The sequence below is a fragment of the Falco rusticolus genome, chromosome 4 (assembly GCF_015220075.1).
Source record: "Falco rusticolus isolate bFalRus1 chromosome 4, bFalRus1.pri, whole genome shotgun sequence".
Lineage (NCBI taxonomy): Eukaryota > Metazoa > Chordata > Aves > Falconiformes > Falconidae > Falco > Falco rusticolus.
Window position 1 is genome coordinate 81,014,926 of NC_051190.1, and position 26,450 is coordinate 81,041,375.

Sequence of the window (26,450 nt, forward strand, 5' to 3'; positions counted from 1 at the left end):
TTATCAATCTCTGATTTGCATGAAGAAGGTAAAGAAATTAAAACCTCAGAGTGTAGATACTTCTCTACCAAAAAGCATGTCCCTGATGCCATATACTGTACTCCAACACCTAATGATTTCAAATCTGTTTGCTTTAGAATGAAAGGGAAAAAAAAGAAAAACAAACTGCTGGATTAAAACAAAGTCCAGTCAGAAGCTTATGTACCTGCAGCGTCATCTAGTAAACTCGCACTAAAATCAATGAAAGTCTCCCCCTGCCTTCATGGAACTCGTACAGAGTCCATATGGATTACATAGTCATTCCTGTTATTACAGTTTGATTTAAAGCTAGGGACATAGTAATTTCCCAAAGGGCAGGAAGAGACTGTTGATACCGCGAACAAGAGTGCAAGTATTTGTTGCAACTGAAGGCCTGTTTTCATTGAAGCTGGTTGGAAAGGGGAGCAGAACAATGTAATGAAGTAAATGAAGATTTCATTGTGAACTCCAGTGGATACAATATCAGGTTGCAGAAGCACTTAAAATACTTTTTCTGGGTACTGTTGGAACAGCATGAGATTTTTAATACAGAATGCTGAAGACAATGGAAAAACTTCAGCATCTTGACGTTTTAGGATGCATTATCACATGCACATCAGCCTCTTCTTCACAGGTTTGGCTCACTTTTCTGAAGCTTTTAATAGCTAAAAAATGGCTTTCCTATGTTGCCCTGATATTCTATTATATTCTTTTATTTCTTTCTGGCATGTATGATATAGTGTAATGACATCACATCCATTAAATCTGTCTCTCTTGCTTTCAGAACCTTGTTTAAGGTTAACTGAGGCACAGGGGTTCTATTTCATATATTTGATGCTATTTAAACTGCAGAGGTCTAATTCATAATGCCTTTAGAACAATGAAAGAATAACCAGTTAATGGGTCACTGAAGTTGATGCAAGGCTTCTGCACTAACAGTACTCCATATGTTATATATGATTGCAGCACTTTTCATTTCCTGAACTCTTCATATTGCCAGGGAATACAATCCATACTTTGTTCTCTTAACATAACTTTGCTGTTTTAATAAAGGCTGCCTATTTGGTAATAAGTAAATTAAATTTAATATTAATACCCATGTTAACTACCTGAGAAATGACACCTAAAGTACTTCTCATCATTAATCCTTTCTTAAGGAGCTGATGAACTGGGGTAAACATTATATATATATATATACACACACCTATGTGCACACTTAAATACACATAATCCCAAGAAATATAACAGTATGAGAAGACTGATTAAGTGTAATTCTGGCATAAAACTACTGCATATGATTCATTATGGATGTAAAATGGACTAGCCAAAACTTGAAAATTACATTGTCCAGCTGAAAGTTCCACAGGGAACAAACCACCTCTTAAATAACATATTTTAAAATAGGCTATTATATGTAGTAAAACTAATTTGAAAAAGTCAATTGGAGATCATATCATTTATGAGCTTCAGACAGGTAGTTATACTGTGTAAACAGTGAGATTGGGATGGTTTTTTCCAAGCTGTTGTCTAGGATTTGTTGTACCTCAGGTATTAGACTTGATACTCCCCAAGCCAGGTATGTTCCAGATATGATTACTCTTTCCTCTCACATGCAAGAAAAAGAGGCTGTCCTTGACTGAGGTAGTAGCTCTTGACGTCTGGAGATGCTGTGTTCTTACCTTTGTCAGAAACTTGCTCATGATCCTGCAATCTAGATGAAATGCACCCAAAAAAGTTCCATTGTACAACAGCTGAAAGTGTCCATGATGGACCAACACAACAAGGCATGATGCTTACATAAGCCATAGCTACATTATTTAAACACGTAACAGATTAACTAACGTCCCTCTATGCAATCACACTACAGCCAGGGTTAACTTTCCTCTCATAGCCTATCACATCCCACTCAATGCTACATGCTAAGCTTTTAGAAAGAGGAGCCTGCAAGTAACTTGTGGGTGTTGATATGTAGCATTTGGCTAAGTCTGATACAAGAATCACTGGAAAGCCTAAACTTTGAGCTATGCTTAATCTGTCTCTGATATGAAAGGAGGAACAATTGGCCCACTATGAAAACCTGTCCATGTGTGTATCTGTGTATTTGCATGTCATGACTGGAAAAAAGAAACTAATTTGTCACACTAGAATATCCTCTGCCTTAGAAAGATCTTTCTTGCAGTGTCAGTGATAACTTCTGTCCTTGGAGGTTTTCAAGACCTGCTTGGATAAAAACTTCAAGCAACCTTGTCTGAACTCATAGTTGAGCTTGCTTTGAGCAAGAGGTTGCATAAGAGGCCTCCTGAGATCTTCCAAAAACCCCAGTTCTGTGATTGTAAAGCTATAGCTGGATACCTGCAGAGCATCATTAGAAATTACTGTGCTGTACTGGATAATGTATTTGTATATTTATAGCATTGTCTTTTCGTTTTGTTGAGGTGGGAGGTTACATGTTTATTTTAATTTTCATTCTTTTTTTTTTTTTTCTCCCAGAAAGCAGCAAGAAAATAGATTTCTACAAAAATTTTATATAACTCTTTGTTTCATCTGACTTTTCATCACAACTGCAAAATCATTCCTTTAAAACTCTTATATTGAAAAGAAAAAAAAGCCCTAACAAATATTTTTTTAATAAAGATCCATTAATGTCCTGCCTTTTTTTTTTTCATTTTTTAACCTTGATTTTTTTTTTCTCTTTCTCTCCATTTTGTTGGTTAAATAAAAATAATAGCCTACACAGTGGGAATAAATTTGAAATTAAAAATAATTTCTATTTAAAAAGCTTTTTAAATCCTCCAGATTCATAGGAAAAACATAATTTAATGGAAACTGTAAGTTATTGTGTTTTTTTGTTCCCAGCCAACTTTTTTCTTCAGAAATGGGCACAAATCATAGTAAGATTTTTAATAGTAGTAATCAGAAGACTTTGCAACTGAAACCAGTCAAATTATGGCTTCTAAATGTAGACTTTTTTTGTTAAATGTTTAGTATAGCCATTCAGGGAAACATAATGTTGTTTTATGCTAACTAGCACAGATTGAAAGTATTTTTCCGTCTCTATGTTGAGTTGTCTAAGAACCTTTGTTTATATTGTATCCTATTTATGCAAGAAAATGAACTTCATTTTAAAGCTGGTATCTTTGAAATAAAGGATAATTTGCACTGCATGGATTCTGTCTGCAATATCAGCTAAGTTTGCAAAGAAAACTAGTGATAAAACCCATAATGTTCAAACAACCATATCTCTATTCTATATTGATATAATTCTATGGGTTAGAGATGTGACAATTTACCTGAATTTTGTACCAGTGTAAGTCTTAATAACTCTTCGTGGAATTATATCTATTAAATATCTAAATAAAATTACTTCTTTTTTTTTTTCCCCCCCAGAAATGCTAAATATTACTTATGTCATTGGAGGCTGCTTGCTGCCTTTCCATCTTTGTTAAAAATTAGGATGCACATAACATTAAAGAAGTTGGTCCTAAAATTCTATTAAAAAAATATCTTTCTCTGAGCCGGTTCCAGAAAGACCAAGTTCCTTCCCATCCTAGCAAATGGGATTTGCTCTGTGATTCTTGAGACAGACTATAGTTTAAAGACAAGGTTATGTAGGCATTAGCTGATCCAGTGTGAAATTGTGTGTGTTTGAATGATACCTCACTTTTCTGAAGGAACACAAAACCTACCAACCCGGGAATGGGTATGATACATAATTCTGGGCTTTTCTGCTTGGGAGTACAATGTGCATGCATCAATATCAGGTTTACAACTGCTAATCTATACTGACAATGCCATGTAACTTTGCTCCATGACTTACCGACAGAGTTTGTGACTGGAAGAGTAGAATCTGAGAGTTCTTGTGCTTCATGGGTACATGACTACATTACTGATTATTTTCATTATTTGATAGAAAGGATTTTTTAGTTTCACAGAACTTTCTTGCCTGTAGTACCAGAGTATTGCACAATACAGAGTGCTCTTGCTTGCATTTTTCAGACATTCACAACAGATTTAACCACAGTAGTATATTAAATAGAGATGGGATACTGGCTTAGCCAATGGTATCCAATTGCCCAGAAGGTTAACTATTATTAGCATGCTCCTTGGCACAGTTTTCAACTGGATCATCTAATAGCTTCCCAGGCAATTGTTAAGCATAGTTTGGAAGATAGTTTGAACCAAGGACTGTTCCCAGTAAATAGTTTGGACAATAGCTGTGGGAGAGGAGACTTTAGCTGTATGATATTATTAATCAGTAGGTTCTGAGCCTTAAGTCATTTGTTGAAACTTTATGAATGAAAAAAATATAAACCCAAGTCTTATAAGTCTTTGGCAAATGTCCTAGCTCTTGGGCCATCCTTTCTTTTGCTTGTGGTGGCTCCAAACATCTGCTTTTACAGACCTAAATCTACCGTAATTTACTCCTGAAATTAGTCATTAAGTCTCTGAATAATCGTCTCATAGCTAATGTGTACGTAAGGTTCTGCCTGAACAGCACTTACGGGATTCAGTGAATAGATTGCAAAGTCCTTGGGACACAGTTTGGTGGGTTTTTTTATTATTTTTATGCTTTCATTTTATTGGGTTGATTTTCTCACAGTTTCAGCTAGTCCCCGAGAATACAGGTGCTCCATAAGCCTGAAAATACATTCCTCACTATTCACTCTTACTCTTGAGTATTTCCGATGCAACCAGATTGAAATGTGCCTCTCGTATTCTGAGTGGCCTGGCTTCCTAGCATTTTTAAAGGGTCATTCACTTCAGTGAGAGTTTGCAACTGAATGGAAAATTCACTACGTTTCATTTTTACATTCTCACACGCTAAAAGGAAAGTGATATACAAAATTATCTCATTCTTAGAACTTAAAAATTACTGTACCAAGATTCAATTACAGACATGATGAAGAGATGCATCTTATCCATATGAAACATATACATGCTGGTTGATATTAGTATGCCGATATGAAGCCAGGAAGATTTTCAGAAGTCCTCAGCATCTAGATTTGGATGAGTTTCAAGACATGGTTATCTCCAATCTAGTTCTGTAATGAAGTAAAACAGATTTCCAAACATTTGTAAGAGTTGATATCTTCCCCCCTTAATGGACGCAGGTGGATGAACACATTTAGAAATCTAGTCTGCTGCTGTACTGGAAGAAGAATGGAAGAGGAGATGTTTTCAAACACAGATATATTTATTAGTACCCTAGAGTTGCACAAAGCTGTCTCATTATTTATGTGTATTTTAAACATCTGTGTTGCAGAAGGATTGTGGTGCTCCCAGAAGGCCAGGTATTACTTCCAAAACTAGAAGTGAAAAACAGTGATTTTGTTAGCTGTCATCAGTGGTCTCATTTACCGCCAATTACCATTTAACTTCATAAATCTTTAGGGATTTTATGAGTAAAGCTCATGCAGCTTTGAAACTGTGTTTTTTTAAAAAAAAATCTGATTATTCACAGCTTGCTAATTTGTAATTGGACTTTTACAACTCAAAAACCTCCAGATTTCAGAAAAACTAATTTATTTTTTCTTGGTTTAATTGTGGTATTCGCACTCAAAACTGTGGAGAGAGATTGCTTCTAGTGGGTTGTATGCACTGTTCTGGAACTAATAAAATATATTATTGATTGCTTAATGAGAAGCACCATGTTCATACAGATTTACTGTGGCTGAGAATGGATACAACAGCTACTTCTTATTCTGTTTTGAGAATCACCTGCCATTTTACTTGGGTGTATTGCTGCATATCAAGTGTGCTTTTAAATTAAGTTATGGTTGCCTACAGGGCACTATGTTGGGTGGCTCCATTAAGGTGCCCTTATACTTTTCCTTCCATGCAGTGCTACCCGTTGCTTTTAATTTAGCTTAAGATCATCAAAATTAATTATGATAGAGTGTATTAAAAGTTGAAATAGCAAATCAAAGAGTTTTATTAAGTGCCCTTTAGATTTTCTTATGTGTTTAGTGGTTTTAGCTTTTTATTTGCTTATCACTGCCTGATTCATCATGATTACTATGAGAAGGATTGGTAAAGTAGAACAGAAATGTCTGACTGTGGTGGGAATAACTACGACTCTCTTAGTTTCTACCTGGGATTGATATTGCTACCAGGGGAAATAAATGCACAACTGTTGTAGCAGTGATGGTGGAAACTTGTACTTACAGTTGCCCTTCTGCTGTTGAGGTGCTTGGTCTGTGCACCTTGGCAGCAAAGCAGTGGCTGTGCATCAGGCATACCAAATGCTGCTGGTCCTTCTCCATCATCCTGATGGCAAAAATTCCAGGGTGTTGGTAGCACATCCTGATGACTGTCACTGCACTGTGATGAGTCTTGTAGTGGGGAATAAGATTCCACACTACCTGCCAAATATGACGTGGCATTGCCCACTGCACTGAGTGGTTGGGGCAGGATTTACTGGGATTTTTTAGTTCACAGTTGTTAGGACCTGGTGGAGACCTACCCAGTGACCTACCCAGTAGACTCTTTGTGTGGGCCTGCTTCTGTACTGTGTTGGTTGCTGTCCCAGGGCACAGACCCTGTGAGGTCCCCCAAGCATAAACTCCTGCTGGGGTCCTAATCTATTTGGTCTCCAAATGGACCGCTAATTCTTTAGTTCTAGTCCACACCATATAAACTTTTAGCCTCTAACTAAAGCAGAGCAAACTTCTTCACACAGATGCTTGAGCTTTTTCAGTTCTCTGCATCTGCTGCATCTCTGTGTCTTACTACCTGGCTGCTCAGGCTGGAGGGACTCAGGGTGGTGGGATGCATCTGCAACTGGAGAATAAGATCTGGCATTCATTAGTGACATTGGATGTACAAAGGGATTGCATAAGGGATTCTAACATTCATGGTGGATTCCAAACTTCATGACATCACCATCTACAGGGTCTCATGCAGACAGGCCATCTACCAAACTCAACCTGGAAAAGATGCCATGTGGTTCAGCAAATGATTTTCATGTATTCATCTTTCTTATGTTGCAAAGTCATAGATTTTTAAGTGAAAAGATGTTATAGCCACCTATAGTCACCTTCAACCTCAACCTATCTACCCCACTACATTACATTAACTCAAGTAATACGTTCAGTATATGTACTATACCCATTGACATGTAGATGGGCATACCCCTCAATCATACTCTGCTTTCAGAAGACTGGTAGTTTAACGACCAACAGAATAACCACAAAACCTGTAGTAGGGTCATTCCATTGTTGTACCTACTGTACATAACAATCCCTGCTAAACATGGCAGTCCTCAAACACATACCCTGAATGGACTCAGGTCAAATCAGCTCCTCATTTCTACATGTAACTACAGGCAACGTACCAGCTAATCTATTAATTGCCCTTCCCAGGTTAAATTAGCAACCCACCACATATAAGACCCTGTACGAACTAGCTTCAAGACTATTAATTCCCTCTAAACTCCTTGTACAACTCGCCCTTTTGTATCCCTGGTTCCTATGTCAGGGCCAGCACACTACAAGCCAAAGAATGTCATCCATTAATTTCTTTACCAAACCACAATTCTTTGGGGGTGAAAGATGATGACAAAAAAAGTCTTGCATAAATCATACAATGCTGGGTAACTGTAATACCTGCTTTATTCCAAAAGTTAGTTGTCCTCACTGTTTCAGATCCTCCCTTTGCTTTTAGTCAAATTTTGTTTAGATTCATTTTGGATATTGTTATACCTTTTCCTGCCAGATTAAACTCCTACTTACTAACAGAAGTATTTTTTTCCATGTAACCAACATGCAAGTTATCTCCAGGTCATTTGACAGATCAACCAAATAGGCTGTGCTTTTTCCATCTTTCAGAGTGAGGCGTATTTTGAAGGCTACATCATTGCATGTTTCCAGAATTACTTCCATTTCCTTGATATCCTTTAAGAATTATAGATGTTAATTTTGGACGCAGAATTCCAGTAATGGTGTCATTAATGCTGCCTTACCACTTTTATCAGTTCCTTTGCTTGCAAATTGATTAAGGATCATGTTAGCTCACTGAAGGAAATCAGGTTCAGCTGGTTGTCTACCATTATAGTAATTTGTTACTAACAGAATCATTGCCCTCAACAATAGATTTTATAATCTTAAAAATATTCCTTGTTTCTAGATAGAAGACTTTGCATTTGGTTGCATTAAAACCTATGTTTGGATCTGAACTGACCTCTCCAAGTGATACAAGTCACTCTGTACAACTGACCTGTTCTGTCTATTATTTACCATTCCACCAATAAGTCACACCCTGTCCTCTGATTAATTGAAAGTAAAAGGAAATAGATTTTTTTGCTAGATAAATCAGTTTAATGCATTAGGCCATGCCCCAAAGTCCATTAGACTCACTGAAAGAATTTCTATTGAATTTGGGGAGCTTTAGATGGGGTTCTGAGTCAGTTGCAGTTTTGCTATTTTAGAAAGTTTCCTGACTCCGGGACTGAGCAGAATACATTATAGGCTTTCCTGACAGCTACAGAATTAAATTTGCTCAGTTTGGTCTACTCCCCCACCACTCCCACCCCAGCAAAGAACAGCTAAACTATCCAGGCAGTTTGGGGTCAAAAGATGGTGTCAGAGCCCACGCTGAAATGAAAAATAATTTTCTGTAGTTTAACAAGTTAATAGTCTGTGCATCCAGTTTCTGGGAGTAGCTCTGTGCATGGACTTAATATGTTCTGTTATTTCTTAAAGACTAAATATGTATGTTCAATTGTTTTTATTTAATGACACTAGTGACAGGCTTGATTTGATGATCTTGAGTCAAAATTCACGCAGGTTGGGAATTTTGTGGAAAACTACAAAATTTCAGATTTTCATTCAAATGTGGGACACTTTTTAAAACACTTAATGAACTTATTACATGTTTTATAATCTTAAAACACTGAGAAATGCAAGTTGTCCTTGTTTCAAGTAACTCTAGGAATATAATTAATAATCTTTAATACATGGAAAGTCTTCTGATAAAGGAAAGAATAAAGATTTTAATTCAACTCAGCTTTTCTGAACTTCAGTTTGCAATAGGAAGTGGAATGCATTTCATTTTAATCTGTCTTGCCTTTGTAAGTTACAAACTAACTTTTTCGATGACTGCTCCTTAGTGTTTTTATGGGTAGCATCTAATGTAGGAAGTCCCTGATCTCAGTTCAGATTAAGACACCAGTATAATAAGTAATAATAATTTTTCATTTGAAAATAAGCTCTTACAGAAATAAAAAGGGGTTACTTTAAGGTGAACATACTTCAACATTGGCTTGAGGCCATCTTAAACAGTCAACTACAGAAAGATTTATTGGTCAGATGACTTTCATATGTACAGCACAAATTAAAATCCCAATCTTGGAAATTTATGTAACAATAAAACCCCAAACCATGTCTATATCTAGATTGTTGTAGAGGACAGCATGGATCCATGTGACTTCAAGAACTTTAGCAACCTATCTCAGGCCACAAGGTAGCCCTACATTTTTTCCCCCAAATCATAAATAAGGGGTTCAAAAAGCCTTTACTGTGTTCTTTCATTGCTGTTAAAGACAGTACCCACAATTTTCTCCTTCCCAGTGGCTAGAGACAGGAATTGATTTGCTAATTGTTGCCTATGTGCTTTGGCACACAAGGCAATATCTTCCAATATCAAAGTAGTTGAGTAAGCTAATTACACTGATCCTAAAAGATTCAATGCCTGTAGGCTTTCTTTGGTGCATTGTGTATTTATATCAGAAATGAAGCTTGTCTTGTCTGCTTGCTGTGCTGTGCATGGTTTCTTAACCTCCTGCTAAGATCCTAGCTATTGATTTGGGTTGGCTCTCTCTGTAGGTGTCTGGCATGATGCACGATGACTTATTTCTCACAAAACATTAAATACCTGCTTCTGAAAATTGAGACTTTTGCTGGTACTTTAAATGGGCCACCAAAAGCACATCTTTATTAGTTAACTGAGAGTACGGCCTTAATATAGGACCTAAAATCTCAAAACTGCTGGTGGCATGCAGTAACTTGAGCAATAGCAGCAGATGTTCTGCCCTTTGCTGAAAACTGAGTGGATAGCATCCTGCCATGCAGTTGATAGTTTTTCGCTAGTGGATTTTATTGAAACTTCTTTCCTTCAAATGGCTTTTAGGTTTTTTTTTATTTGAAAGAAGATTTACATATCAAGAGATAAGTAAGTTTTGCACATGGGCTTACATAATAAATTCAATATATAGGTATCTCTGTGAGAGCTGTTCTTCTATTACACTGATGATTTTCAGCTCAGCAGCTGTATTTTTATTTGGATATTCCCTAAGTCTGCTATGAAGATACAAGGGAAGAGAGAGAGCTTGCACTTTTTTTCCGTGTTTTTTGAAGTGTTCAGTTGTAAGAAAGGGGAAGTGACAACTTAAGTGACAATGTTGGGTGGCGTTTAAAAGTTTCACTGGGCAGTTTCAACATCATGGCAGAAATAGCCAGTTAGGCACATAAAACCAAGGAAGGAAAACTAGGCAGACTGTCAGAAATGTGTTCCTGGCTGAGTGACAGAGACCCACTCCGACAAGCATGCAAACATGTGCGTAACTACTTATGTAAGCAATGATGCTGAAATTAAGGGAAGGAAAGATCTAAGAAGGAAAGATAGTACTAGAATTATTTTTTTCAACCTTTCAACCTTCAGTCTATAGAATGGTTTGACTTTTACTGCTCAGCTTTACAAAACAGTTCAAAAAGTATTGATGTAGCAGAGGCAGGCATATGAGTAATTGAACAATATAGACTCTTGCGGCTCATATTTGTTTGACTCTTAAGATTCAGGCTATGAAAAGTAGGAGAAGATTTTAATGCAAAGAATAATAAGAATATTTGTTTAGGTTTATTTTTTCCATCAATAACTTTGACAAAAGATTTCCCCATTTTTTTCCCCTGTATTTTAAGGAGGAAAAGTTATTTACAGCTCCACCTTCACTGCTCCGCTGAGCAAGACCAAGGGCAAGCGCAGAAAATCCTGGAGAGGGTTTTGTTGAAGGTTGGAAGCAGCCACTAGGAGGAGCTGACTGCCTTGGAGAGAAGGTAGGGCATTGATTTACTAACAATTCCAATAAAAAGCGTTAACAAAATGAGTTCAGTACTAAAAGTAGTGCTAAGCTAAGATAAAGTTGAAGTATGTATATATATTATTTACAATGGTTACATAATAACTTGTGGGATAAACTCTCTGTTTAATACTAATGTACTTCCAGGCAGCAAAGATATTAAAGAGCCCGATTTCAAAACAAAACTCAGAACACTGTTCTTTTGTAAAAGACAAGATCTGATTCATATCAGTTCCTTAGAAAGAAATGCTATGCACTGTGTGGGACATGTGAAATATCTGATTGAATAAAATACATTGTCTCAGTTCTGTATGTTGTTGAATATCAGTGTGTGTTAAGCCAGGTGGCCTGGTTCATAAACACGCTCTTCGGCAAAGCTTCTGTTTTTCCATAACAGCCTCTTTTTCTGCATTATAGTCTCTTTATATATTTAATAACATAAATAAAATAAGGGCATAGAAGAGCACTATAAATAAAACACTGGCATAGAGGGGACACGCCAAAAGTGATCTCTCAACTTGTTTCTTTATATCAGTGCCACAGTTAAAAGAAAACTATTCACTGCCATACTGGAAGGCATGAGGGAGCAACTGTTGCATACCTCCCCAGACCAGCAAACACAAATAGTCACACTGAGAAGGTTACAAATGGGATTGCTCTTAGTGATTCCTATAAATTGAGGCTTCATTTTCTCTTTCACGTGGAACTTGCTGCTTATAAAAGATGCCAGAGTGATGATGCTGAGCTCTTACTAAGAGAAATTTTGGAAAAGGTTGTGTATTTCAACCAGAGATCAAGCACCATGAGCAAAGTATGAGGTATTGTTCTTTTATCCTAATTTACAAGACTGTGAGCGAAGACTGGTGTTTGGCCTATGATTATAATAATTTATATTTGATCTGGTAAAGTATACTTCAGGGCAAGTGCATCCTGGAAATAATGTCTTTTCATGTTTAAAAAAGGAAGGAGAAAATTTGATTTAGGAAGGTAAATACGAAACATAATTTTTTTTTCTTTCTCTAATTTAATGAGAGTCTTGAAATCAAAAATACTGCAGCTGCCAAACCCTAGCTCAAGAAACTTGGTGAAACAAGATTTGTTTTAAAGATCTGGGAAAAGAAGGAAGGAAAAAAGAGAATCCTAGATTTTCTAAAGGCAAATTTCAGTGAGAATGGAGATAATTGTTATGAAAGACAGGCTAAGAATGTTCTTTGGATGGAGGATGGTAATGATCAAGGTAAAAAAGGACAACATGAGCTGACCATCTGCATTCAACAAAAAGGTATTTTTTTCATATTCAAAAGTACATTGCTGTGAGTAGGAATCTTTTCCACACTAACATAATTAGTATCAGTACAAGAAACCTGTCTCCTGTTTGTTTATAAGCAAGGAAAAAACCCAACAGTAACGATAAAGTTAGAGCATGGTTTCAAAGCAGCCCTTTGCTCTGTGAGAAGGCAGGTTGCTGCCGATCAGCAGAATACGGTTTTAAAGCAGGAAAGATTTCTGCTTGTGCTGAGTTCACGCAGAAGGTGATCATCTGCCCGCTACAAGGTGCCCTGTGACTTCAATGCTGACTTCAGGGTAGACTGAGGAAGGCTGGAAACTGCTGCCTTTCACAGAGGCAAGTTCTGTATTTGCAGGGAAGAAGCAACTCCTGCTACCAGTGAGTACAAAGTACCAGGGTAACAAGGGTCTAGGCTTTGCAGAAAGGCAAGTATCTGCATTCAGAACTTGGTGGGAGCTTCTCTGAGGCAGTGGGTTACCTCTGAGGAGATAAATAGCACCCAAAACCCAGACGAGAACTGCCAGCTCCTGCTTTACTGTCAGCTCAGCTGAGATTCTGCCTCCCACAGAGGTGTCTTGGTGTACTCAGATCTTGTCAAACTCAGGCTCGGACAACCAAGGGCAAGATTTTGCCACACTGAAGATTTAGATACATGGTCTCATAGTTTCTGTTAAATCGGGATGTCAGAGGAGCTGGTATGTGGAGCCTAGTTGCTATTACTTTGCAGGATCTTTTAACTGTGAAGGGCATTGATCACGACCTTCTCACTTCCACTAAGGTCAGGAATCCATATAATGTAGCTGCCTCTTGCAGATGCGTTTCTTCTTGTGGGAGGGATCCCCACGCCTGATGAGCTGCTGTTGCAATGAGCTGGCAGCTATGGAAAACTGCCTGTGGGTACCACAGGGTCTTAAACCACTTCATAATACTGACTACTAATGAGTTTACTCAGATATACTCAATTCCTTCACCATTGGCAATATTGGGAAGCTCAAAGTTAAAGGATGTTGATCCAGCATCAACTATTTCACCTACAAACTCCAGCTGTCTGGAAGAGTTCTTTGTACAGACACTCCACTAGCAAAACAAAGACAGAAGTCAAATATCTGGACTAAACATTTCTGAAAGGAGAAAAGGAACAAAATATTTTTGTATTGGTGTTTCTCAGAAAACAGACTGTTCAGTCCTATGTACTGACGTTAAGTTCATTAAGCTAACAGGTACATTACCAGTAAAAATGATGGCTGGCCTAGTACCAAAATTATTCTTTCACTGTGAGATCTGGGGAAAGTTGTCATTGATATAACTTGATGCATGAGAATATATCTACCACCAAGCACACAAGATTCCCACCCACTCTGTCACCTGACCTGGTTACAGATTTAAGATACTTAAACATAGGTCTATAGGGGCATTTTAGCTCTCTTGTTAGATCTTTTGTTGCATCTGCCATTATTGTGGAGAAGTATCAAAACCCTTAGACTGTTTAAAATCTCACTTAGCTTCTGTGCAGTCTCTATTAGAATTTCATTAAGGTGTTCTTTTGGACTAACTGGTGAGTTGCTGACCCATGAATATTGATGACTCTGGCTGTGGTGGCTGAAATACTTGCCACCTCTGGCTGCCCCCATGGCCAGTCTGGTATATCAGAAGATAGCTGGGACACCTCATTCACCCAAGACCAAAGTGTCTTGCCTAAAATGTTGTTAGCAGCTTGAGTTAAGCAACAAGGCTTTGCAAGAAGCAGCTGAGAGATGGGTATGCATTGCACTTCACTGGTATGCAGCCTCAGGTAGTTACCTTCAACAGTACCTGCATGGCATCCTGTTAAAAAGAGGATCATCATTTCATAGTGCAGTTTTCCTTGCATGGAGAGCACCTATTTAATGTTATCCTGAGCAAACTGTAATTTGAACATGAAAAAATGATAGAGAACAAAAAATGTCTATTAGAGATGGAAAAATTGTTCTTTTGGGCTAAATTTTCTGGGCTTCTTAATATGACTGCACTCCCTATTGACAGCAAAGATTCTTCAGGCTGACACAAAAGCCCGAGTAACATCTGAGATTAGTAACTGTAACAGAAACACAAGAACTCTTCATTCCTCTTTGAGTGAGGTTTAGTGTTGAAAATACAGTAGGTCTAATTTAGCTTCAGAAATCTCTTATTCTTTTTATCTATGTTTTAATGCAAAAGTTTTTCAAAATAAGTCACTCTCGTCCCAGTACAGGAATCTTTTCCCTTTAGTTTATGGGAGGGTGCCATTTATCTCAACATGCTTCATTCTGCCAAGCTCTTTGGCTTGTATTCCACTATAGAACATAAGGCAGCTGGAATAAAATGAGGTAATAAAATGTGTTAAAGTCCAGTGTCAAATATAGCTTATGTGACTTCAGTCAAATACAGGGTTTTCACTGTGATAAAGCTTGATTTTGCACCTCTTCATATTCTTATAGAGAAAAAACATTACTTGTATATATCCATGATTTAAAGCATTCTTGTCTTATCAACATTTACTTGAAATAAAACTTATAAAGTAAATGTAACCTTTCTTGTGTGAAAGTCACATATTATAGCTAATGATCTGAATCCTAAATTCTTTGTGGGCCTTACTTAAAGCTCCTACCGATCTCAGTGGAGGCTGAATTACTGGCTCATCAGTGTTACTAATAGCAATCCTAAATACTGTTTTAAGAAACCAGTACAAACTCCTTGAATAAATTCACCATGTGTGCACATAAAGCTGGTAGCTTGATGGACCGGGAAGTGCCAACCTTTTCTGCAAATGTTCCTTGGTGTCACAGACGCTATTATATATGAGAAGAGACCTTTTAAGAAGCTGGGTAAACTTGATGCATCTAAAATCATTAAACACCTGTTCCATTAATGACATGAAATTTGTCCCATGTACAATTCCAGCAGTTTCCATCTGACAGTTCATCTGAGACAATTGGGTCTAATAAGGAGGGCAGAGGTTTTCAGCTAATGAGCAAGTCAAGGTTCTGATCTATTAGGTTAGATAGAAACTAACCTGTCTCTGAGACTTAAAACGAGACTGGGTCTTTGGCCTTGTTTTCAAACATGTATTAATCGTCAGTGGCTTAATCCTGCAGGACTATTCATCTGAAATCAGTGGACCTGTTCACAGGAGTTAAAGTTGTACTATTGGGCCACAGAAGTACAATACATTCCCCGTTAAATCATTAAGTCTTTGTCCACCTCTCAGCTCCTCTTCCTCAACAGGCTGGCTCACCATCATCCACAGAGGATGAGTTCAGTCTTGTTTAGCCCTTGCTTAGTCTTCAAGAAATGTACTAATCAAATAGTGATTCTTTATAATTTGAATTCTTGACTAGTAGAAAAGTAAGCTTTTTTTTTTTTTCACAAAAAGTTCTGTTCTTAATAAAGTCATAGCTCAACATACTTAACCTGCTTAGGTGAACTGTTTTTTTGCAAAAACTGTCAATATTATTGAGTTAATAATTTATCTTTACAGAAAATATTAATGAAAATGTGAATATTATTACTTTCATGGGAAAGCAAGTAAGTTCAGAAAGGAAAAAAAACCTTCAGAAAGTATATTTTGCAGATTTCAGTCACCATGTAAAAAAAATAATCATGAATTAAAACCACAGAAAAATTTGACCCTGTGAAATAGCGTATAACAGAGTTTGGGCACTGTTCTGCAATGATGTCATCCTGGAGTTGCTTTGGTCACTGCTAGTTTGTTCTCTGTCATGTCTCATTTCATAACATATGAATTACTGAGAAGGCTGTGCTAAAATCTCACATGCAGTCACCTCCACTTGATATCTCTGAAACACAGTCAGCAAAACAGTAACTGTTATTATGAGCATCAGACTTTTGTGCTAATAGTTTTCTGAATGAGACTCAGTCGTTCTTATCATCAGGTACTCTGTTAGAGAGGTAGTTGAGATATGATATACTGGAGATGTCATAATACTTTGAAGTCATTAGTATTTTAGAGGGAAGAGTGGAAAGAAGAAAAAGGACAGAAGCTGCACACATGTAAGTGGTAGTCTCTGACAGAGTGGTGGTAGGCCCACTGTAACTGAAGACTCCAAAATTACAAGTTGAACTGAAGACACAGACAATGTGGTTAGAAAGGCCTTTACAGACATCTTTTTTTATGTGTCAGGCCTAGGAGGATTGATGTGAAGTAGAGTGTTTGGTAGGTCACATGTAACTGCTTGCCCATTATTAAGCAATGCTTGAACCTCCACTAATTGCACTGTTACAAGGTCTTCGTTTAAGGGAACACATGAGATATTACAGTTTTGCCACAGGTAGCAGGTGTTCCCTGTATGAAATTACAGTAGTATGAGCTGTAATTTTTTTTTTAATCTGGTTGTAAAAAAATATAACAAATTGTTTTTTGTCATTAATGCTCGTGAATTTGTATGTAGTATACATAGTCCTGTGCAGAAAGTAGCCATTGAGCTGCACTATTTTCCATTGCTAGCATTGATCTTCAAGGTACACACCTTTGGGTGGACATTCTTTACCCTTAATTTAAGACCTAATCAGTGCTGGCTGACAGAACAATACAGGTATAGTTTCCTAATACCAGTACAATTCCCATCTGCAGAAAGCATTTTGACTGTGTGGTTCATGCTGATAAAATAAGGAATATCACAAAGAATATGCCATGTTCTGTCAGTGTAACCATCTACTTAAAGTGTTTGCTAGATAAAAAATGTTGTCACAGAGTCAAACTAAAAGCTTTGAGTGCCGGCTTAGCTTCAGGAAATTATTTGCTGCTGGCCTAATTTAATATTTACTGTTATTAAATACTGTGTTAGGTTGGTCTGTTAAAGGTAAGTAGAGTGACACCAACTCCTGTATTCCTTGGATGGTACATGCTGAAGACTAGCCCATCCTACAAATATGTACTTAGGCCAAATAAAGATAGAAGATAGCTAATATAGTGACAAAAGATTGGTTTTATTTTCCATTGTACAGCTTGAATTCTTTCCTGTTCAATGTGTGACTAAAGAAATCCTATTTTGTAGCTGCTAAGTCCGAGCAGTAAAATTCTGTTTCCACTTAATTTATTAAGCAACTCTGGTCTTAGAGTGTAACACATATTATTATTCCAGATTGTGCCAATATATTTAACTCTGTTGCTACTCTATACGAAGTACTATGTATTTTTCTTCTTGTCATATTTACAAAAGCGTAAGAAGTTGTTTGCAACCCTAGATCATATAGAGTCTTTTTTCAGAACCTGCTGACCAGTACTCCTGTGACATCAACAGCAGCTTTGCTAAGGCAAAGTAAATGTCATAAAGTGTTTTGTTCTACCGCAGACACTGGCAAATAATTGGCATCTGTTTTCTGTTGTCTAGCTGTCATTCTGTTTTCTGAAACTGAAGCTTCCCTTTCTCATCTAATTCCTTGATGAATTCAGTCTCTTATGGGATTGAAAAAATTGTTAGGAAAAAATGTAAAATATTCTTTTTAAGGAAACATAAAAATGTTTCATAGTGATTTCCATATAATTAATTGTTCAGACTGACTGGGATTTCTTAAAATAATCCAAATAAAAACTCAAGAACGTTTATCTTGACAACTGGAAAATTCTTCAACTGAATAATATAATTGCTTCAGTTTTGTCTGGATATTCTTGAAGATTCTATTGGAATTCAATTACTTCTGTCATCAGCTTTACTATTTTACCAAAATATATCAGAAGGCCTGTGTGTATAGTAGGTAGATTTTTCAATTGTATCCAACTATTGGCTAACAGGATATAAAATACTGATCAACATACATACTCAACTCCATATTACTAATGTTTTTAAGCAGATAAAATAACATTCTGACTTCAGGAGTTCTTTTGGCTAAGCATATGACATTAATACTCATTAACATGCCTTCAAATATATTGCCAGAGTGGTAATAAAATCAACACCTTCTAATTTTTCTATTGAATCTAAGCCAAAATGCATTTGGTCTTGTCACTACATAGCAGTGTGCATGATACTTAAGATATCAACATAAACACTGAATAAAAACATAATTTCTTTATTAAGTGAAGACATGTTGTAATTTTATCATGAACCGATACTGTTCAACTACATAAGCAAAATGCATTGTAAGACTAAGAATCAGGCAAGAGGATAAGAGATGAGATTAGCTTTTGTTTTCACACTTAAATGTTTTCATAGTTTGTCAGATACCAAAAAACACCCAGAAAGCTAATTCCAGTTTTTATACTTACTGCTTGCCATTTAGATAGTCTCAAATAGTCGCTTAAGTTTATGGGCAATATGTGCCTAGAGTAATGCATAATCAGATGTATTTTCCGTGTTATTTCAGATCAGACCAACATACGTATATTAACAGTGGAATCTGCTCACAGCACATTTTGTTTCAGTAAAACTCAAATTCTACACCCTTAGAAAATTTCATCACTGCTATGAAATGAAGATACAGTTTTAGATAATGTAGGTCTATGTTTATTTATAAGAATTACCACAAAACATTTTTAAGATAAAAATACATAAGTGTAGACAGATATTTGCTTCCAGAGCCCTGAATCTGCATTATTTGTCTGGCATAAGCTAAAATTTGCTGTGGGATCATTGTCTCTTCATGTATAGTACATGTGAGACATTTCTGTCTCAGTTCTGTTCCATGGCCCATGTGAATTACTGAGGTTTTTTTCTGTCTAGTCCCTAGCAGATTTGGAACTCAAATCACTGCAGATCTTTACCAGATACTTCACTGCAATGTCTCAATTTTGGTCTAGGACTGATAGGGCAGTGACATGTAGGGAAAAAGTACAGTTACTGTCTAAGGCAGATCTTTGATGCTAGCAGGAAAATGTGGAGAAGTTTTGTTTTGTAGACCCCTTATTAACTGCACCATTTATGAGACAAAATGGCAATAATTTCATTTACAGAATTGTGAATCTGTATCATTGAAAAAATGAAGTCTTACTGAAGTAATTCTCTCTCCCAAAGCTTGCTGGTTTGGTTTTGGTCAAAAATAATTGGCTAAGGCTTCATTTTAACTTTACAGTTAGTTACCCAGCATCCTCAGATTTTACCTTCTTCCTTAATCTTGCTTGTTGTTCCCAGTTTTACTGTATGCTTACCTCTCTCATTCTATTTTACTTCATCCCATTCTATTTTACTTCCTCCTCCTTTAAAACTTCCATTACAAACTCATTATGCTCTGTACCAAGTAAATTTTTGGTGAAATACTTTCTATAATGTTCTCAGCTCTGCTAATATCAGAACATGGACTGCACCATTTCAAACTGATGTGATATTTTAAGAAATTTACCTATGTTTCATTATTCTAGTTCAATATTAAGAACGAAGAAGAAGAAGAACAAAACCCGTGTTATGAAGGAAGGACAAGTGCTTCCATTTTTTATAGATTTTTTTTTGGTTATATTGTGCCTTGCTGCTTCTGCTTGACACCTGAAGAGGAGTTGGTCCCCAAAGGTTTTCTTTTTTTTTTTTCTTTTTTTTTTTTTTTTTCAGCTTTACAGGCTGATCTAATAAGAACAATGTCTAACAACATTTCTTTTAGCCCTCATGGTTGCAGCAGCACTACCACTCTGTTAGTGGTATTCACTTTTCTAGTGTGATTTACAGCAGGTTTTGAACTCTTATCAAAGCACAAACATATTGTTACCTTTCTTTCCATCATGGAAACAGCTACAACCAAGCATCATTAAAAAGTTTACCTTGCAGCAGAATCTTCTGTGTGAACACTCTGGCCAATTGAAGTTTGCATATTTTTCTATGAAGTGCAAATCATGCAAGGAAACTGTTGCTATCCTGTGATTCAATAACCATTAAGCTGCACTATACACTTAAAGAAATATAGTGGCATAGCATAATTCAGTGAAAAGGCAGAAGGTTGAATATTTCAGATTTCTTCAGTTTATTGTAACAGAACTGGTTCTTATAAATTTTGGTGTGTTGTCACTTGAATCTTACTTTGTAAACAGTTTTAGGAAAGTTATTTTCATAATACAGAACCTAAACCTTCTTGAATTTTTTATATTGGAATATTAATCAGATGTATACTGCAGTTTTTCTAGTATTCACTTTTTCCCAATGAAAATGTTATAGCCCTACTTTATGTAAGAAATTAGTCATTTTAATTTCCTTAAAATTTCCTTTTTTGAATTAATCCAATGGAACTGTTATATAGCATGGCACATTGTCTTAGAAGGTGCCATTTATTTAGCCACCTTCACTCCTTTCAGGATTGAATCATTGCCATCTACGTCTCTCATAAGGCTTATGGACGTATTTCTTCCTGAGCAGTAGGTTTATCTGTGGCATTCGTATGAAATAGTAAGTTCATCAGGATCAAGAACTAGAATTTCCACGAGAAGTGTGTAGCTATGGAGGAAATGTACCTTTAATGTTGAAATAATTCAAGGCAAAACATTTTTGGTGATTTTGGCAAACCTGGAGGAAAAAAATATCTGCACTTTCACTCCCCAAAATTAGACTGCTTAATTCTGATGCTTGTCCACTGCATTTCAGTTGTTTTGAATTACTTTTATTTTATTATTTGACTTACTATTATTTCCTTCTACCATCTGAAATGACTGATTTCTGCCCCCAGGTAAATTGCTTCCTTTTCTGATGTCTGTCTTTTTCTTGTAGATCAGAGTTCCAATACGGCCATGCTCTTGAAAGGGAAGCACTGAATACACAGCTCATTTATCATGGCAAAAGTGTTTAACTATGACCTTAAGCACATGCTGCTGCTTGTTAGTTTAACTGAAGCTACACAAACATGATAAAAGGTAACTGACCTTTTATTCTGTGCTCTAGGTATCTGTTTGATGATATCACTTTGTCCAGAGTTTTAACAAGTGTTTACTTTTTAACTGACTCTCTGATTACATGATCTTCTTTTCCCTGACTCTCTTCCTTCATCATATGATACAGCTTTTTCTTAAGTCTCTGACATTTCAAGTGAGGGTCACTGTATTTATGCAGTGCCAAGAACTGGGAACAGTCTTATGTGCTGAGTGTGCTCTTCCCCATTGTTCTGCAAATTAGTCAACATGAAACCAAATAGTGATAATGTGTTGTTATGATTAAGGTTAATAAGCTACTGATTATCTCCATAGACTACAGTTCCAGGCACATTATTTAAATAGATTGCTTTGTTGAACTAGTTGATAAAAGATCCAAATTTCCCCTTGTGATAGAAGATTATATAAGTCTTTAGAGGAATAGGGAAACATTACACAACAGGAACCGTTTACTCTGTCCAGTACAGTAGAGTTATTTATGGAGACTGTACACACTGTAGCTCCAGAAAACATTGTCTAGTAACAAAAAGATGTTCCTCTATGTCTCCGAGACTGAACTGCTTGAAGAAAAAAAACTGGTTTAAGCAGCCTTTTTTTTACCTTTCTGGTGCGTGCAACAAATCTAACAAATGATGGTGTTCAGTTTATCATGCTTTCTAAACTTGATCAACATGCAAGGCCACTTCTTTTATGCAACATAGCCTTTACCAGCAGTGATCTAAACATGAATTCAGTAGCTCAAGTCAACTATCTTTCAGTAAAACCACTGAAGATAAGGCAGTATATAAATTTTTAAAAAAACAACCAAAAAATCTCCCCCCAAAAAAACCCAAAACAAATGCAAATGAGACAACCAAAAAACTCCAAACTTAATTTTTGCTGAGTCCTTGGAAAAACTACCAGCCTGGAATAACATCTCCTAACCTTCAAAATTAACAGAAGTTTTTAAAAGAACAAGCTTAAAACCAACGCTATATATGTTTATAGGATACGTAAATCTTAGATCAGGGATAGCTTTTTTTTTAAAAAAAAATATGGTTTTTGGCATCAGTAGTAGTTTTATGATTCATTTCAGATCATTTGGAATTTTGAAAATACTGACAAGAACACCTTTTTCTTCTCTAGCTCTGGAAGAGTATAATTTCCTTTGAAATTCACAGTCAAATCTAAATTTCTTCTAATGGCAATGCTTCATGCTATGTTTTTCATGAGGCCCAGCAAAAAAGAGCACAAGAACTTGGAAAAGCTTTCTCTGACTTCATAGCCAAGGATTCTGAGTGCTATGAAATGGGTCATTACTGGCAAGCTTGTATTTTTACACTTTAGCATGCTGGTTGACTCTCACATACCCCAAAGAAGAGCAGCTGAACACTTTGCTAAGAAAGGGCACTTGTTCTGCCAAAAAAAGCAAGGTGCACTGCGCAAAAGTGCTTTGACAATCAATTATTAAGAATCCAGAGATGACAACTCATATACATGTATGTAAGTCAATAACCTTTGGGCACTTAATCCCTAGGGGCCACAGCAGACAAGTGGCAGAAAGGATCAAGGTCAGTGATAATGAAGTCAAAGTGCTGGTGAAGACCAAATGCGATCTAATCTAGCCCTAAGAAAGAAAACCTTGCAGTGGCTTCATTAAGCTACATAGTATACCGGGCGGCACCACATGGAAAAAGGTAAGTTAAATCTCCAACTTCCTCTCTTGCATTTGTTTTGAGAAGTCCTTCTTAGAAACGGAGAATCATAGAATCATTTATGTTGGAAAATACCTTTAAGATCATCAAGTGCAACCGTTAACCCAGGACTGCCAAGCCCATCACCAAACCATGCCCCTAAGCACCACATCTATGCATTTTTTAAACACTTCTAGGGATGGTGATTCCACCACCTCCCTAGGCAGCCTGTTTCTGTTCACTTGTCACAAAGCATGTACCTGACTTACTAAGTTCTCAAGTTCCAATCATTTTTTTCCAAATCTCTCTCACTTACCTTTGTCTTTCATAACCAACTCCAAAAGACATAAATATGAAGTAATTTAAAAAACAAGAGAAAATGGATGCCTGATGCTGGATTGACAAACTGTAAATGTTCCTTAAGCAGAGGAAAATATAGGTTGCATGCCTGTACCACAGGGTGTAAAACAAAAGTACAAGATAATTAGTTCTCTTCTTGTGTATTTTTAAAGTTGGGGTGAAAATTTTCTTTTTCCTGAGTGAAACTGAAATAAAATATTTCATTGTTAGTAGCTGAATGCAAAATTAAAATTCAAGCACTGGTGCTGCAAATATTCAATTTTGCATGTGTAAGATAGACACTTCAATAAATAATACGACACAATATGTGTCTCAGCATGTGTCTCCTACTTAGGCAATTTATTAAATCTATATATACCTATCTATATAGAATAATTAGTCCGACAACCCACTGTGATCACTGAAATGATCTTTATTACTGTTAGGATCAAGAACTATCCTTTCTAAAATATCTATCCAGCATCCATAGGAGAGAATTAGGCTACAAAATTTACATGCTGACAAGAATTCTGGAAATTATATACTGGATGTACACAAGCTGCAATTTTACTTGCAGTACTTTAAAAACTGTAGCGCATTACGATTTCACTAGCTAGATTAAGAATAAAATTAGGCTTTAAAATATATCAGAGAGATATAAGCAAACAATCTATCTTTTTCATGAAGATAATTCTCTTTTTCATTTCCTCTGGAAAAAAAGAATTTCATAGAAAAAATCTGAAAACTTGTTTAAAACCTCGAATGAAAAGGGTAAAGGAGAAAGAGGTTCTGGCTCTTTTGTCATTTAGAAAATACAAAGAAAACACATTGTTTAAAATGAACCAAAAAGTGTGGTATCACTGCGAGATGATTAAAGAAGACAGTCTGTGTTGTGTGTGTCCTATGCTGTTATAGGGTTGGAATATTCGACCATGTCAGACAAGTCGTGTGTGTTCTGTGTATGTGCAATATATCACGGGCCATTAAACATAAAGGGAATAACTCTAAATCAGAACTTTCTGTAAATTGCTACAGTCTGGGAAAATAATTTGGAGAAGTATCATTCATGCTTGTCATGTTTTTGCACTTTTACACTTTTTCTAACAGGCATCCACTATAGTCATCGACAAATTTGGGACATTGGACTAGATGGCTCCCTTTGAGTTCTTGATTAACTACAGTCTGTTTTTAGGACTTGTCACAGGCCTTAGACAGTACAAATGGGACTTGGAGACACTGAGGCATCACTTTTGTTTGCACTGGCAGATTTTGAGTGTAGTTGTGGTGGGAATAGAAGGGCTGCCTCCTCTGCCAACTCTCTTTCTGTAAGGAGTGGAAAGAGAATGGAAAAAGACAAGCCTACTGCTTGGGCACACGGGGGATATAAACTTCTCCTGAAGTATTTCAGAGTTGCTCCCTGGAACAAAAGGGGAGCAGGGAAAGGATGTCTCTTGGGAGTCATAATTCATGTTCCAGTCTGCTTACTGAATGGAGCAGCTCCTTGAAAGATTCATAGATTTTAAGGTCATTTATGATTGTCTTGCCTGGCTTGTGTGACACAAGCCATAGAATTTCATCCCTTCAGTGTTGCTTTCCAACCCATTAAGATTATATATTACCCCAAGTATATATGTACTTAATGATTCTCCAGTAATAAAAGAAATAAAAAAGTAATGGCCATAAACACAGCAACTTGTCTGGTGCTACTAAAGACCAGAGAGTGCAGCTTTGCTTGTCAAGTTTTAAGCCATTTGAGAGGAAAAATAAATATCTAAAAATATTTTGAGTGCTCCTGATAAGCTTTCTTTGTGTAAATTGAAGGGTGGTAAAGGGAAACAAAGCAGCCTGTCCTATTATCTCTCTATTTGGGGGAACAGTATCCATTCCCCCATCTGTGCTGGCAGTACCCTTTGCTGAGTTACTTCCACAGATGTAAGCAAAGGGGCACAGAGAAGAAGCAGAAGTGGCAGTATTATCATTGTAGAAGATGAATGTAGTGGCACTTCTAATTTATTTAGTATTCAGGATTTCGACTTTAATTAGGATTCCTTTGTCACATCATTCATCAAATGCACTTGAAAGAGATGGAAATTAACACCAAAGTTTCTGTTGCCTCAGGCATGCTTTTAGTACTTCTACTCGTTTTGGTTTATTGTTGTTCAGTTCAGTGAAATAGTTTACTTGTGTTAGTTCACTTAGCTGTAACTGAATTTCAAAAGGGGTAAAATGAATACATGCTCTTTAAAAGTGCTGTTTTGTGAAGACCCTGTATCTCCTAACACCTCTTTTATTGAAAAACAGTTCTTTTATCTCTTTTTCTTTCTTTCTTTCTTTTTATTTTATTTATTTTTTTTTAAACAACTGACTTCTGTATTGTATAATGTAACAGTATACCAGCTTTTGCCCGAAGAAGTCATCATTGAGCTAGCTAGCAGAGGAAGATTTTGTGACTGCTGGAATGCTTATAAGTCACAGACTATTTATTACTTATAAATTGCACTTGTGTTTAGATGAAGTAATATAACTTACTTGCTGAAATCATTCTTGTGATTCGTGCGAAGCTCAGTATATCTACAGCAATGCTGTCTGCATGGGGAAAAGTTCCTACATTAATTATTCCTCCAACTCCATGCCTGCTGTTGTAAAATTTACACTGTCCTGGCATAACAGCAGCAGTGTTGATAAATGGCGCTCCTTATATCGAGACCTTCCAGCTCATATAGCAGAGGTCTAGTCAGACATTTGAATGAAAAGAATGTGAACCAATATTACAGTCTGAGGCTACGCATCATATCAGCAAGGCTACTACTGTCAGCACAAAATTCATTAGCTGGTGTCCAAAACCTGTGCTTAGTTCAAAATCAAAAGGTTTATTAAGCAAGTATTTCTGAGAGGTCTGCGACTAATGAAGCCTGGTTTGTGGTGCTTGTGGAGTTCAACTGGAGTCTAAGCAAGTGCAAATTCTGACTCTAGGTTTTCCTGCAATTTTGGAATTTGAAGGCTTCTTCCTTCTGGATTCTCTGGTATCCAGTGAGATCTGTAATTTTATGTAGCTTTTCCATAAGCAGCATCTCTTTCTCTCTCTCCCTCTTTATGTTTTCTGGTTGCCAATTTAAAAAAAAAAATCAATATCAAAGTTCAAAGAAATTTTACCTTTTTGTGCTGTTTTCTCATATGTACCTGCAAGTTAAATGGACAAAGTAGAAGATGCATTTCTACATATACACTCACACATATTTTTTC